Source organism: Limanda limanda, chromosome 11, assembly GCF_963576545.1.
Source record: "Limanda limanda chromosome 11, fLimLim1.1, whole genome shotgun sequence".
NCBI classification, from domain to species: domain Eukaryota; kingdom Metazoa; phylum Chordata; class Actinopteri; order Pleuronectiformes; family Pleuronectidae; genus Limanda; species Limanda limanda.
Window position 1 is genome coordinate 6364824 of NC_083646.1, and position 15945 is coordinate 6380768.

At 38.4% G+C, this 15945-nt stretch overlaps 1 long non-coding RNA gene across 1 annotated transcript; it reads left to right on the forward strand.

Moving 5' to 3' along the window:
• Positions 1 to 7878: 7878 nt before the first annotated feature.
• Positions 7879 to 9158, forward strand: LOC133013655 (uncharacterized). Its single transcript, XR_009681430.1, has 3 exons — positions 7879 to 7953; positions 8050 to 8110; positions 9044 to 9158. It is a non-coding gene; the product is annotated as an uncharacterized LOC133013655 (long non-coding RNA).
• The last annotated feature ends 6787 nt before the right edge of the window (positions 9159 to 15945 follow it).

Here is a 15945-nt window from a genome sequence, read left to right on the forward strand (position 1 = left end):
CACCGTCAGCTGCACTGTTGAAAGTTTCCCACAGTCAACTCTGACCTTGGCGAGGACCAGCCCATATCATGAGACATTAAGAAACACTGCAGATGATCATCATCCACGAACCAACAACTCTCTCTCCCACACGTTTACTGTGACTTCAGCCGACGCTGGCTGGTACGTCTGCCGTGCCCAGAACACTGAGGGCTCAAAGGACAGTGAGCAGCAGGAGTTGGTGGTGAAATGTGAGTGTTTCAGCTGCGGCTTTTTTTTTTACCAAACAGATCAAAACAAATCTTCCTTTAAAAAATCTATTGATGCTAAAGTAACTTTTCACATGTAGTTTTCTATTTAAATACTTCTGACAGTTGAAACAAAAGCACCTGAGAAATGATTGACTTAAAGTAATTGTGTCTATTTGATTAAGTTCTGTAGAGCTTAGAAATATCAATAAACTACCAGACCCTATATAAAGTCATTTAATCTATAAATTATCAACATTAATGATCCAGTAATGTTACGTGGTGCCGCTCTGCCACTTAATGAATACTCCTGATAAATTACTGTGCTGCTTATTTAAATGATGAATTCAGGGCCTAAACTTGTAATGGAGTATTTTTGTACTGCGATATTTCTACCTTTACTTAAATCTCTGTAATTATTCAACCAGGGTAAAGTATAATTCTGTTGATGTTGAAGCCTTGTGACTTTAAGCAGTTATACAGTTTCTTATAGTATGAATTTGTGGTGTCATGCAATGTATTGTTTTCACAGGTTTGCAAGTTAATGTGCTACCTTATATAAATTAGTCCAGTACCTACAACTTATACATGAATTAGACCCTGATGAAATAAAAAAACATATATTATTCAGGGTCATTTTAAATTATAAAGACCATTATATTGGTCAGTGGTCAAATCTGACAGTTCTCTGTTTTCTATATTTTTTGTTACTGCAGACAGTCCCAACAATGTGAAAGTTCAAGCCAACCCTGGTCTCGATGTGAATGAAAATCTGTATTTGACACTGAGCTGTTCTGCCGAGTCCAACCCACCAGTGAGCTCTGTCACCTGGAGGAAGACGACTGATGGGAGAGAGGAAATCATCCAACAGACTCAGACTCAGACCTTCATGGTGAATTCAGCCAGTCCCTCTGACAGTGGACTGTACAGCTGTGAAGCCACCAATGACATTGGAAGTGGAAAGTCACAGCCAGCTGAGGTTAAAGTCAGATGTGAGTAGATTGATGCACTTGTGATGATAAACAAAGAGGATGTATAAATATAACTTCTGACAGTTGAAACAAAAGCACCTGAGAAATGAATGACCTAAAGTAAATGTGTCTATTTGATTAAGTTCTGTAGAGCAGTGGTTCTCAACCTTTTTTCAGAGATGTACCCCCTTTGGAAAAAAATTTCAGCCGAGTACCCACTATGACAATAAATTGACCTTTGACCTTTGACCAGCGCATTTTTGGTTGAAAAAAAGTGTATAACACAGTGCTGTACCATTAGTGTCTGATTTATTCAACTTTGTAACTAGACACTTTCAAATTACAACAATTTGGAAATAAAAATATATAAAAAATAACCAAAGTCTTAACTAAAAAACATAACTAAATAATTATCTCAATTATAAATAGAGATTTGTGCACATAAAAATAATTATCAACTTAAAGTGCCCTCTTTCAGGATCATAACAAAGACATGTTCTCGAACTGAACTTAATTATATACACTTTACAAAAAAGAAATAATTATCTCAATTATAAATAGAGATTTGTGCACATAAAAAGAATTATCAACTTAAAGTGCCCTCTTTCAGGATCATAACAAAGACATGTTCTCGAACCTAACTTAATTTTATACACTTCACAAAAAAGAAATAATTATCTCAATTATAAATAGAGATTTGTGCACATAAGAATTATCAACTTACATTTCAGTGAGACACTTGTGCTTGTGCTTCACTGAGGATCTTTTTCAGTCTTGGTGGCAGGGAAGCAACTGCTGTGATCAAGCTCTTCTCCAGGCACAGTCTGTTTCTCTGCTTTGTTTTGATAACAGTCATTGCAGAGAAGGAGGTCTCACATAAATATGTGGAGGCAAAGGGTAGTAGCTGCTCCAAAGCTGTCTGTCCAAGGTCAGGGTACTCCTGCTTCACACAGACCCAAAACTGTGCAAGTGTGGATGTGGCAAATTTCATCTGGAGGTCACGGTCAGATGACACTTCCAGGAGTTTTTCCTGATATGTGACTGGCAGTTTGCTCCCGTTTCCTTCGGACAAGAAAAATGGGTTTCTCACCCAATCCAGCTGTGCAGATTTCTCCTCCATGTCAGGGAAGTAGGAATGAAAATCCTGAATCAAGTTGGTCAAATGTCCCATTATGACTGACTTGACTGGAGCTCTGTCCACATCCTCACTAGACAGAAAATGATCCACCTGTGGAAAGCAGGTGAAATCCCCCTGTGCAGAGGCCCTTCTCCACAGCTCTGCTTTCTTCAGGAAGCCACCCACCTTGTCATACAGGTTTAAAATGCTGGTGTCCTTGCCCTGCAGAGACATATTCAGTTCGTTCAGTTTGCTGAAAATATCCGCCAGATAGCACAGCTTTGCAAGCCAGTCTGTGTCCTGGAACAAGGTGGCATGGGGAGATCTGTGCTCGATCAGAAAAGTGTGTACTTCAGATCGCAATTCCAACAGCCGGTTGAGTATTCTCCCTCGAGAAAGCCAGCGCACTTCTGTGTGCAGCAGCAGTTGTGTGTGTTCAGCTCCCACGTTTTCACAGAGGCGGCGAAACAGGCGTGCATTACGTGGCCTTGACTTTATGAAGTTGATCACTTTGATGCTGTCGTTCAAAACTTCATGTAACTCAGGGCTCATTTTCTTGGACGCCAATGCTTCCCTGTGTATGACACAGTGAGTCCACTTCAGGTCGGGGTTTTCTTTTTTAATGCGCGCTATGAGTCCTTTCGCGCTGCCCGTCATTGATGCTGCGGCGTCCGTGCAGATGCTGCTGCAGGATTTCCAGCTCATGTCGTTTTCACAGAAGAAGGAGTTGACAACATCAAAAATGTCCTCTCCTGTTGTTCTACCCTCCAAGGTTTTGCAGAATAATATGTGCTCATAAATGTCGTCCGTATCGATGTACCTCACAAAAGCAACAAGTTGTGCATTCCCACTGACATCTGTGGATTCATCCAGCTGGAGTGAAAAAGGGTCGCTAAGTTTTCCCACAACTTGCTCGACAATGTCTGTTCCCATTCTCTCTACTCTGCGGCACACAGAGTCATTGGATAAAGGCACAGTCTTTAACTTCTCCGCTGCGTTTGTGTCCAGCATGGTCTCAGCCAGCACGACAGCGGCTGGAAGGAGCAGGTCTTCGGCTATGGTGAACGGTTTCTTTGCTTTAGCTATGAGCAAAGACACCGCATAAGAGGCCTCAGGACGTTTCAACCACGACTCCATTGTTTGGGTTTTCAATGCGTCACTGATGACAGGTGATGACAGGTGATGACAGGTGGCGCGTGCCAGGTTGGGTCAAACCATCGGTATGGGGGAGACTCGGGGTATTTAGGATAATGAAATTGAATATCCTACTGACTATAAAATTCAGTTGATTAACTTACACTTATATTTGATTGAATAATTATTAAATAACCGTTTTTAAAGGATTTTGGATGGATGCTAATTTTAAATATATTTTGAAAAAATCTCACGTACCCCCTGGAGTACCTTCAAGTACCCCCAGGGGTACGCGTACCCCCATTTGAGAACCACTGCTGTAGAGTTTAGAAAATATCAATAAACTACCAAACCCCATATAAAAAGATTTAATCTTTAAATAATCAATAATAATAATCTACTAATGTTACGTGGTGCCACTCGGCCAATTGCCAATGTAAAGTATCGATCTCTGTAATTCTTCTATCAGAGTAAAGTATAATTCTGTTGATATGAAGCCTTGTGACTTTAAGCAGTTATAAGTTTTCTTATAGTTTAATTTGTGGTGTCAGGCAATATATTCTTTCACACAGGTTTGTATATATTATGCTCCTTTATATAAATTAGTCCACTATCTACAAACTTATCTTGATTTACACCCTGATGATATAAAAAAACATATATTCTTCAGGGTCATTCTATATTATAAAGACCATTATATTGGACAGTGGTTAAATCTGACAGTTCTCTGTTTTCTATATTTTTGGTTACTGCAGACAGTCCCAAATATGTGAAAGTTCTAGCCAACCCTGGTCTTGATGTGAAGGAAAATGTGTTGTTGACACTGAGCTGGCACCACCCTTCAAAGGAAGGTAAAAGATAGACAATTTATTGATTAAGATCAGTCTCATTTAGATCTAGTTCAATTAGCAATCTAAATATTTACTATTGAAGATTATATAATGAACGGTGAAGGTTATATGGAGTTCTTGACAGAGGTTGGCAAAATTCACTTATGCAATATTAATGAAAGAACATTTCGGAAAGAAAAACATTTACAATAAATTTAATAAAGTATAAAAACACAAATTACTCATTAAACAAAGATGTGAATGTGAGTGTGTCTGTGCCTGTGCCTATGTAAGTCAGTGTGCTTCCCAAGATGGTGGCTTAACTAAAAGTTCACACCTTCCTTAGCATGCTTTCAAAATGTTTACTTGCCCCCCCTCTAGTTAACGGCCCCCCTTCCTTCAGAAGTGGTTTTACGATATGTAGCGGGGGTCTGAGCTAATGAGGTGAGGAGATATGCGTGTGTCTGTGTGTAGATGTTAAATCAGAGAATGAAAGAGTCAGAGAGAGAAAGCCTGTGAAGAGCTTAACTAACATTAACTTTCAAATAACTTATAACCACAATATCACAACATATATCAAACGTATAAACGTCCCACAGAATCAAATAAACAGTCTTGCTTAGCCTAGTATAATTATTAAGCCCAGATTATGTTACCAGTCCTAGGAAAGGGGGAAAGAAAGTTGCTGTGCAGTTAGCAGTTTGTCCTGCCGGTTGTGTGAAGTCTTCTGGTTGGTCGTAAGGTTCTGCATTCACGGTTCTGTCGAGCTGTGAGGCTCAGTTGCTGGTTGAATCTTACCTGCAGGACATTGAGTCGCTGCTAGGAGTTTGGAAGAACTTGATTTGAGAGGAGGTTTCCTTGAAGAGATTAGTTGGAAGCTGCACCTCTGCGCTGATCTCGTTGGATTTGGATGCGAAGAGAAGATGCAGCTGGAGCAGTCAGGCTCCCCCTCGGCGATGCCTCCTTCGCCTCCTCCGCCTGCCTCCTTGGTAGGATTGTAGAAAAAGAAAGAGAGGAGAGGGAGATCGAGCCTTATATTTGCCCAGAGACCTCACAGGTCATGGGGCCAGACCAGTGTTAATTTCGTTGACGCTAACGATAACGAAAAATATTCGTTAACGCCCCTTTTCCCATGACTAAGACGAGACGTAACGAAATGGATCTTTGAAAATAAAAACTATTTTTAATTTTCGTTAATGAGACGAGACGAAACGAAAATGTTGGCGGTTGACTAAGTCACAACAATTTTTAAAAACATAATCGTATCAGGCCGTCATGAAGTACCCGGAGCGGCGAGTGTGTGTGTCTGTGTGTGTGTGTGTGCACCGGTCCCGAGGCTCCGCCCCCGCGCACTCGCTCAGAGAGACAGTGAGATCAGAGCTCGTTCATGTGAAGCAGGCCGGTCACTGACTCACCAGCTGCTTCTTAACGCCGGGTTTACACCGGGCGCTTACGCGACGCGTAGCGTAAGCGTCGCGTAAGCGCAGCGCACTAGCGCGCCGGCGCTGGGCTGAACACACAGGACGCTGAAGCCTCGCGTAAGCGCCGCGTAGATCCCTAGTGCGCAGGCGCCAGGCTGGTCACAACAAACACGCTTTTCTCCGCGGCGGTCATCCTGCGATTCCTCACCGTGATCACACATGCAGCTGATATTTGTCATTAACTGCAACGGCGTCCCAGCATTTGTCCTTTTTAATGTTGTCTTTATACAACATGTGCCGAGGATCATACAGCTCTCTGTACTTCTCCACTTCAATTATTAATTTAATGTCATCCATCATCAATAACTTCTCCGCTTTTTGCTCCGTTCAATGTCGGATGTCGAGGGTAAATTTAATAATGTGATCGGTAAAATTGATAAAATTGAAAACTCCAGGACAACAGAAGGGGAATAAAAACTATGGGATGCATATTTGATAATTTATATCATATAAAATATGTCATCAATATCGTTTAAAATCATTTTTCAGTGTGTTTCCTGCAGCGATACGCTCGCGTCAAGCGCAAAAAATAGACTCGACGCCGAAACGATCGCTGCACGGCGCTCGGCAGCCTTGGCGCAGCGCTGCACTTCAGCGTCTGGTGCGACCGGCACAGAGGATTAACATGAGAGTGGATGGGAGTCAGCTGTTATTTAAGGCATGGCGCTGCGCTTACGCGACGCTTACGCGACGCTTCAGCGCCCGGTGTAAACCCGGCGTAACTATGGAAACAGTGAAAACACAGAGTTTCTCTGGTCTCAGCTGCTCTGAGATCAGCGCCGCAGCTTCTGGATCAGAGCAGAAGCTGCAGCTGGTTTCTACCGAGCTCCAGCTTCTGTGTCCGCCTCCAGTCTGATCTGCTTTCACTTTTTGTTTTCACATTTCGCCAACGCCAACTAAAATATATAGGCTGCAGCTATATGTTTTTATTTATTTCAAAATAGGGTACTTCTTATTTCATACATTTCCCACAAATATGGGGATGACTCAAATAACCCTACATAGTTCTGCGTTTAATTTATTTCAAAGTAGACCTACACTTGCCTGTGTATTTTCTTCTCCTCTTCATAAGCATTTGGTGTTTCCCTTTGTTGTAACAGGTAAAAATAAATAAAATGTCAACAGTTTTCTTTATTGTTGTTCTATAATTTCATAAATGCAATAATCTACAGATTAGTATAGTATAACTTTATATAAAATTTTATCAGCTTTGTTATCAAATATGTTTTGCGGCTCCAGACAAATTTTATTTGGGGGAAGAGGGGGCAAAATGGCTCTTTTGATAGTAAAGGTTGCCGACCCCTGCTATAGACCTATAGGAGGGACATCTAATGGACAACCTAAGTAATGCAAGCTAGACTAGTACGCAGTTGTAGACACAACACAGGGGGTCCCTGGACCTGAGAAGGGAAGATAAGGAGTTTAATGTGGCTATTAAATGTGACTAAAACTAGACTAAAATGTAATTTGTTTTCGTCGACTAAAACTAGACTAAAACTAAGAAGGATAAAAATGACTAAAACTAGACTAAAACTAATATTCATGAAAACAAAAAAGACTAAGTAAATCAAAAGACTAAGACTAAGACTAAATCAAAAATAGCTGCCAAAATTAACACTGGGCCAGACTGACCAATAGGAGTTGACTCTTGTGGTTTTTCACACCTGTGAAGTTGAGGAATCCTGGGAGAGTGAGTTCCCTGTGCTCTGGCTTTTTCCAGAACAATGGAACCTGTTGCACCCTGGGAGACTGAGTTCCTTGGCTTTCTCAAGAACAAAGAGAACATGTGGTTTCAGGGTTTTGACTACACAAGAAGGCCTAAGAGTAGGCCTTTAATTTCACAGAAACACTGTCCCAACACATATTACAAAACCACCGTAAGAGAAATTCCTCTACTTTTGATGAGAACTCAAAGATTTGAAGTGATAAGATATCAGTGGTCAAAGGTCACAGTGGCCTCATCAGAATCGTGGTTGACAGAGGTAAACAACTGCAAGACAGTATTTCTAGTTCAGCCTGAAATAAATCTCTGCACATCGAATAAAGTTGAAACTAATTCTCCATGTTCACAACTCAGTGTCTATATGATGCTCTCTCTCTTCTAGCCACCGGAGACTATCTGGAGAACCTGAGGTTCCTCGTTGTTGCTCTACTTCTCCTGATGATTATCAGTGTAATTGTCGTAAATTTAAGGTGAATGAATAAGAAGTGCATTCGATCAAATTCAATAAATACATTTCAGAGATGGTCTGGCTTGTTTTACCACATCATGTCCCTCTATGTTTTCAGATACTGGAGGAAATCTGTTCAACAAGGAACAACTAACACCAAATTCCCTTCTGGTTTTTCGGTAATGACACATCTGTTTAAGCCTCTACTCTACTTCTTTATTGAAAACATAAGGACAGAAGTGCTTATCTTAGCACAATATATGTTTTTATATTATTTAACTACCAGTTGTGAAACTTCAAAATCTATTTCTAATTGACTATTTGTATATTGGACATCATAGTAAACAGTGATTATGGAGAGTCTATGTATAAGATTCAGGATATTTAAGCCTCTGCTTTATCACTTCTGACCTGTTACAGCTGTAAAACTACTATTTCTTCTAAATACTCTTAATTATGTCATAATTTCAATGATATGTTATCAAATATGTTTTAATGGTGATATTACAAGGCCTCCAGAGTCCCAGAATGTTTTATTAGTTTTATTTTGAGAGCACACGATGCAAGGATCTGAAACAAAAAAGCCACATGTTCACATTAGATTAAAAAATTATTAATAAAATGATCTGTCAGGATATCTCCAACTTCTCATATTGACCATGTAGAGCTACTGCCTTCCATCTTCTATCATCAGTATTAATCTGGCTCTACAGGCAGATGTGTCTTTTACTGTTCAAGCTGTTGCTTTTCCCTCCTCGTTCTTCCATATCCTGCCCTCATTGTTTGCCCTGTCAGTAGCTGTCTATCAGTAGACTTATATCTCAGTATACTGGGGCCATTAGTTAAAAGACAACCTGTACAGCATCCATTTGAGAGCATGAATGAAGCGATTCAGTTGCTGCTTGATAATCATGTTGTTAGAGGAAACAAAACTCGTCAGGAGATGAAACCTCCCCTTCACCCATTTATACTGTGCAACAATCAATACAATTAAATCAAGGAAAATGTCTGCAAGTTCTAAAAGAATCAGATGTGAGTCTTGTATGAATTTTAATGTGCATTACATCCAGAAATTCTCAATAATCGATTAACTACCTACGCTCTCACCCTAGGATGAACCAGAGAGCCTGCAGGACTATGAAAACATTAGTAATGCAACTGCACGTGCACCAACATCTCCATATCTACTTGACAACCACACCAGTGAAGGTGAAGTGGAGCTGAACTTTCCACAGGTGAGATTCACAGCGATGCCCCGACGTCAGACGACCAACAGAGACTCCAGCAGCTCACACCAAGATGAGAGTTAATACTCTGATGTCAGGATTTGACCTGAGATGTTCTCGTCCTGCTTCTTACAGCTACCTCGGGCCTGAGGAAGTTTATATTCACAATAAGTCATCACTGAGAGTCTGAAGAGTTCATGTTTTAAACCATGTTGACAGTTGGAGTATTTTAAAACTAGTTATCAAGATGGCACAGAAGTAACATTACTGAGCTAAAATATAATATATAAATATTTGAAAATGTCAATTAAAGGTTCTGGAGCAAATAGTGAACATAGCAAAATGTGAGGGATAAACGGTTAAAATGCTTATTTTTCAACTTAAAATGTTAATAATGTGAGTGTAAAATGATCCTTTCCAGTGTTGTCAACTTAATCAAAACCCAAACGGCTGAAATGTAAATATCCTGTAGCTCAAAATAAAATAAATTTTCATGTACTTTAAAGTTTACTGACTTTTTTGTGGGATTTGTGAACATGTCACAGCACGAAAGGGTTCCTGAAGAATGCATGTACACACAAAATGCATTGCGTCATGAAATGGACATTATCTTGTGATGCATTTCTACTAAAGGACCATGTAAACTTAGATTCACTTGAGTCAAGTAATAAGTAAAATAAAATCAAGTATATGACTATATCCTGAACTTAAACTCTTGAGCATTCAAAGTAAAAGTACAAATTCGGAGACAATAGGATATGAATAGATAATTTATTACATTTTCACAAAGGTGCATCAATGAGTAAGTATTTTTGTTGCCATGGAACCAGGCCGGTAGCCGGAGGGCAGTATCCCCCGATCTAAATATGCATTAAGATGTTTGGAGATCAGCTATTGGTTAATAGTAGCCTCAAAACCAGGTCAGTGGACAATAGCATCAATGACTTACCATTGTGTTTGAGTTTGCATCATCTTGTATTTAAACTATAGAAACGTGTCTCAAACAGTTAATCTACATAAGTAAAATATGTTATACAGTAAATACCATATTATTATGTTCCCCCTTCTAGGTGTGTATTTACCTTGAGCCTGTAAGTTCCATTCTAAATGTCAAAGAATATGTGGTTTTTACCTTGTTTGAACAGGATCAGAACAGTCTTTGTAACAGCACAGTTATATAACACTGATTCTGTCCTGGGTGGGAACAGTGGGAACACTGGTCCTTCTCTCTCATCATCACCACCTTTCTGTTTTTCTCTCTTGTTCTTGACTTCAGCCTCTTGTTCCTTCTCAAAGGAAAGTGTGTCTGACGAAATCTCTTCATTTGAGTCTCAGTGAAGAAACACAACAACCCAGCTCATACATTTACATTGTAATAGTGCAGGGTAGATTTTGTCCGTCAATTCTCTCATTGGCCTCATGTTACAAGAGTAGAGCGGCTCCTTTAAGAAAGTGCTTCCCTGTGTTTAAGAGAGTGAGTGGTGAAGAGAGTGAGAGAGAGAGAGAGAGAGAGAGAGAGAGAGAGAGAGAGAGAGAGAGAGAGAGAGAAAGATGGACAGTGTAAGTTACAGTGTGTTGGAAAACAAATACAACAGCTTCTCCAGGCAAGAAGAAGTGTCCTCCGTTATTTCTCTACTGCTTCAAAAAGTTAAGGGCGTGAACCCTGAAGCGAGAAGCAGCTACAGATATCTCCCCTGTATGGGGGGGGGGGGGGGGTGCAGCCACATATAGTTGTTATTCACTGACAGCCAATCAGATTGCGACATTGTTTGTCCGCTGTCTTGGTGCTGAAGTGTTCTTTCCCTGTCAATAGTTCTAAACTGTTTAATTAGTTTCAAATGACAGGCAGGCTACACTCGACATCATTTCACTCTGAAATATCTACACATCATGAAGTATAGTATGTACTATCAGTACAATACAGTATGCAGTAATACCCTGAGAGCCTATTTTTAACTGTTGCACTGTTGCATTCAAGAATTTTAAAACCCTATTTGGCCTTTTCTTCTCACTGAAGAAACAAGTGACTGCAGAAGCCTGTCACTTGAATTACATTTTGGATTTCTCTAACTTCTCTGGGTTGGAGATTTGTTGGACACAGATAATGTAGATAAACAAATCAACAACACATATATTTATTATATATTATATTATATTATATATTATATTATATATACATTATATATTTTTAATGAAGAAACGTTGCATATTATAGGTTTAAAAAAATTGTTATGGGAACATCTTACTGTGTGGTGGTTAAGGTGTACTAGTGTTGGTGGGGGGGACAACAGAAGGACCTGCTCCGAGAAGTAGGATGAAAAAAGAAAGAGAGTAGCAAGATGTCACAACACTTTAAATTACACTATTTATTCTTATTATAGACTGTAAAATAAAGGACACATTTGGGGACCAGTAATACTGAAGAGAAGACTTGGGAAACATCTTACTGTGTGGTGGCTCAGGTGTATGAGGGGCAGAGGATATCTCAGGATATGGATTCCTGAAACGACCAATGATTTAATTAGAACCAATATACAATTTATAATTCTATTCCATTTACATGCTGAATAACAGACATGGGCAACAGTGTAGATATTGTTACGGAGAAAATAAACCATGTTAAACAGCCTCTGACAGTCCTCCCACTTTGCTGGGAACAGTAGAGGAGGCTGAGGCCAAAAGGAAACTATACACTTTATTTGTATACATTCACATGGATTGATATAATAATTTTCTTTATAGTTTATAAGTCTAAGTCAAGAAGTATATTATAAATATCATCAAAAAAAAGTTGAAGGAAAAGTCGAGGAAGAAAGAAGGACATAAAGGGGAAACAGCATCAAAATATTCAGTGGCCAGGAGGGTCATTGCATCCATAATGGTTTAGCACTCTCATAGCTGAACAAATATTGAATATTAATAGGAAATAATCATTTTAATTGATTAAAGTTACCTCGGGGCACCACCCTTCAAATTAATGGAAAAGAAAGACAATTTTTTAATTAAGTCTCATTAAAGTCCTGGATTCCATGATAGGGGATGCTAATTATTTTTTGCATCCCCTTTCAAAGTGTGAAAACTTCCCTTTTCTGTAAAGTCTCATTCTCGGAGTGAGGCTGTGTGTGACAGACTGATGCAAGTGGGTCCTCTGAGGTAAGAACAAGCTTCTATGGTTATTTATCTCCTCATGATGTTAATCTACTAGAGTAAAATATAGTGTTTCAGAAGTTTTATTACAGTATATACACTGATTACAAACTGTATTTTTTTTTTTTTGAATAAAATATGATTTTTTTAAATTTATAATAATTTAAAACCCCTTTTTTTTCCATTCAGTTGAAATACTTTTTCCATATGAAAACTGAAACATCAGTTTCATATGTCGTAGTTCCCTGAAGGCTGAGATGAACCCAAAGTGCCAAATATGACTTTTTAAACAGAATATTTCAGACTAAAAGGATCAAACATTTTAATTTAATAAATACACTGTTATTTTTGCAGTCAACATATTTTATACGTGTTCTGGGGTTTCCTTGAATAAAAGTGATTTGAACAAGTGACTCCAGTTAAAATACAATTAAAAAAGAAAACGATTTTAGTTATTAATGGGAAAAATAAACTGAACTTTGTGACCCAAACATTCCATTTTAAAATAATTCCATTTAATTTGTTTTAATATATGACAAATTCTGCGTAGAGGTGAGGTGACTTATGTGATTTCAAACCACAAGTTCACAACCATCGTGAAATGAGGAACAAAACAAAGATAACTCCAAATGTCCGTAAAATAAATGGAAAGAGGAAGAAGGAAATTTTGAGACAAGATGAAAAATAATTTTTAATACACGTTTTACAGTAAAAAGAGAAAGTTCTCTGATTTTATGATGTTTTTAACCACTCATCAGTATATATTTGTTTCAGAATTCCAGGCGTTGTCCCACATGAGATGGAGGCTCAGACAGTTACCTGGTTTGTTTTTCTGGCCCTAATAAAACGTATGGATTTTATTTCTCCACGCTGAAAACAAAGTAAAAAAATTTTCTTTTTTATTAAAGATTCACTGACTTCTCCACTTGTGTTTTTATCGACATATGTTTCTACAATGGACCCTGGAAGAACCGTTGAATGTATGTAAATAAAAATCTGAATATTTAAATATATTTTAGAATATACATAAAATTACAATAAGTGGACGATAGTGTCCTTCCTGCCCCGAGCAACCAAGGCTCCTCTGGGTGGAAATATAATTAATAACCATAAACAATTTACATTTGAACATAAACAATTTATAAAAATTACAGAATTAATCTTTGAGATAATTTTAGTTAATGTGTATTTTTACTTTTTAGTTTGGTCCATGTCCCATTCACTAAAATTCAGAAGGTGAGATTTATACCAGAGTCAGGCACCAGGTGGCGATCTAGACACTTTGGCTTCACTTTGAGTCAATGGTTTGAACTCTTCTAGATCAGTTATGACTCTAGAGCAGTTTGGCTATAGCTACACTCGACATAGTTTCCCAGTCAAGTTGGCTGTATAATAAATTATATTAAAGTCACTGTTAAATATAAGTTGATGACTTCATTAAATTTATTTTTTGTCTTTTAGGTAATACACTATGCTGTTATGATTATTATTGTTAATATTCTAAGAAGGCTGCTGGTTCGAATCCCAACTTTGCTTTGATCTTTCTGTTACATTTGTATGTTCTCCCAGTCTACATGAGTTCTCTCCCAGTACTCCAGCTTCACCCCACAGTCTAAAGAAATGCAGATTGGGATGAAGTTCATTAGAAACTCTAAATTGTGTGAATGGATATTTGTCTCTGGATATCGTCCCTGTGATACTCTGCCGACCTCTCAGAGCCATCAGCTTGTGGCGTGTCTGTGATTTTCAGTCATTTTACCTCTTTCACATTCATGTATTGATATGAATTGAATTCTGAACTAAAATCTTCTGCATAGTATTCACAATATTCAATTCTTAGTGAACCTTCACTCACAAAGCAAGTGTGTTGGTCCAGATTTGTCCTGGGCCACAAGAAGACCAGAAGTGATGGCTCATTGCCTGAAGTGGCCCACATCCGTGTGCTATCTGGGTTGTGAATTAACCTGAAAGAATCTTCTGTTTCAGATTCAACTGTTGTTGAGATAAAGGTCATTTCACTTGGGTCCTTTTTCCAGATAAGCCGAGGATTACAAGCATTTCTGTCAGTGGTTCTTCTGATAACCAAGTGAAAGTTGGTGGTTCTCTCACGTTAACCTGTGACACCGATGCCAATCCTGCCCCGACGACATACTTCAGCTGCCACTTTAGTTTTTTAACCAAACTGATCAAACCGAAACTTTCCTAAATCTATCTATGAAAAAGTAGCTTTTCTCATTCATTTTTCTATCAACTATTACTTCTGACAGTTGAAACAATAGCACCTGAGAAATGAATGACCTTAAGTAAATTTGTCTATTTAATGAAGAACTATAGAGCTTAGAAAATATTAATAAACTACCAGACCCTATATAGAGTCATTTAATCTATAAATTATCAATAATAATGATCCAGTAATGTTACGTGGTGCCACTCTGCCACTTAATGAATACTTCTGCTAAACTACTGTGCTGCTTATTTAAATTATGAATTCAGGGCCGATACTTGTAATGGAGTATTTTTGTTCTGCGATATTTGATATGAAGCCTTGTGACTTTAAGCAGTTATAAGTTTTCTTTTTGTATAATTTGTGGAGTAATTGTGTAATGCAATGAATTGTTTTCACAGGTGTGCATGTTATTGTGCTCCCTAGTCCACTTTCTACAAACTTACATTGATTTACACCCTGATGAAATAAAAAAACATACATTATGCAGGGTCATTCTTTATTATAAAGACCATTATATTGGACCGTTATTAAATCTGACAGTTCTCTGTTTTCTATATTTTTGGTTACTGCAGACCGTCCCAAAAATGTGAAAGTTCGAGCCAATCCTGGTCTTGATGTGAAGGAAAATTTGTTGCTGACACTGAGCTGTTCTGCTGAGTCCAACCCACCAGTGAGCTCTGTCACCTGGAGGAAGACGACTGATGGGAGAGAGGAAATCATCCAACAGACTCGGACTCAGACCTTCAGGGTGAATTCAGCCAGTCCCTCTGACAGTGGACTGTACAGCTGTGAAGCCACCAATGACATTGGAAGTGGAAAGTCACAGCCAGCTGAGGTTAAAGTCAGATGTGAGTAGAATGATGCACTTGTGATGGTGAATGGATAAACAAGGAGGATATATTCTACATTACTGAGTATAAGTAAATACTGATCAGACGTGATGGTTCCAAAAAGAAGAAAACATAACTCCACAATGTGAAAAACACCACAGGGTTCTTTTAACTATTGTGTAAAATAATTAATTCATTAAACTTATCCAACATTTCTTGGAACTGAAAACGTCTATTTCAACAAGACTAAAGTGGCCTGTTGTCATAACTAGATTTATTTAAATAGCACTTCTCAAAACAACGTTACAAACTGCTTCCCAAATCACAAAAAAAGTAAAAACACATCAAAATATGAATATAATTTTAAAAACAAATTAAAAATCTGTCACAAAAGAATAAATAAAAGAATAAAAACTAGACCTACGTAAAATCAGTGAATGAAGTAAGACAAAAGTATGCGTTTAGCTCCTGACTCGTTCAGGCTGTTTCAGAGACTCAGGGCTCTTGTTTCAAAAGCTTTGTCCCCCGGACTTTGTCTTCATGTATTGATTTAATTTGAATTCTGAACTCAAATCTCCTGCATA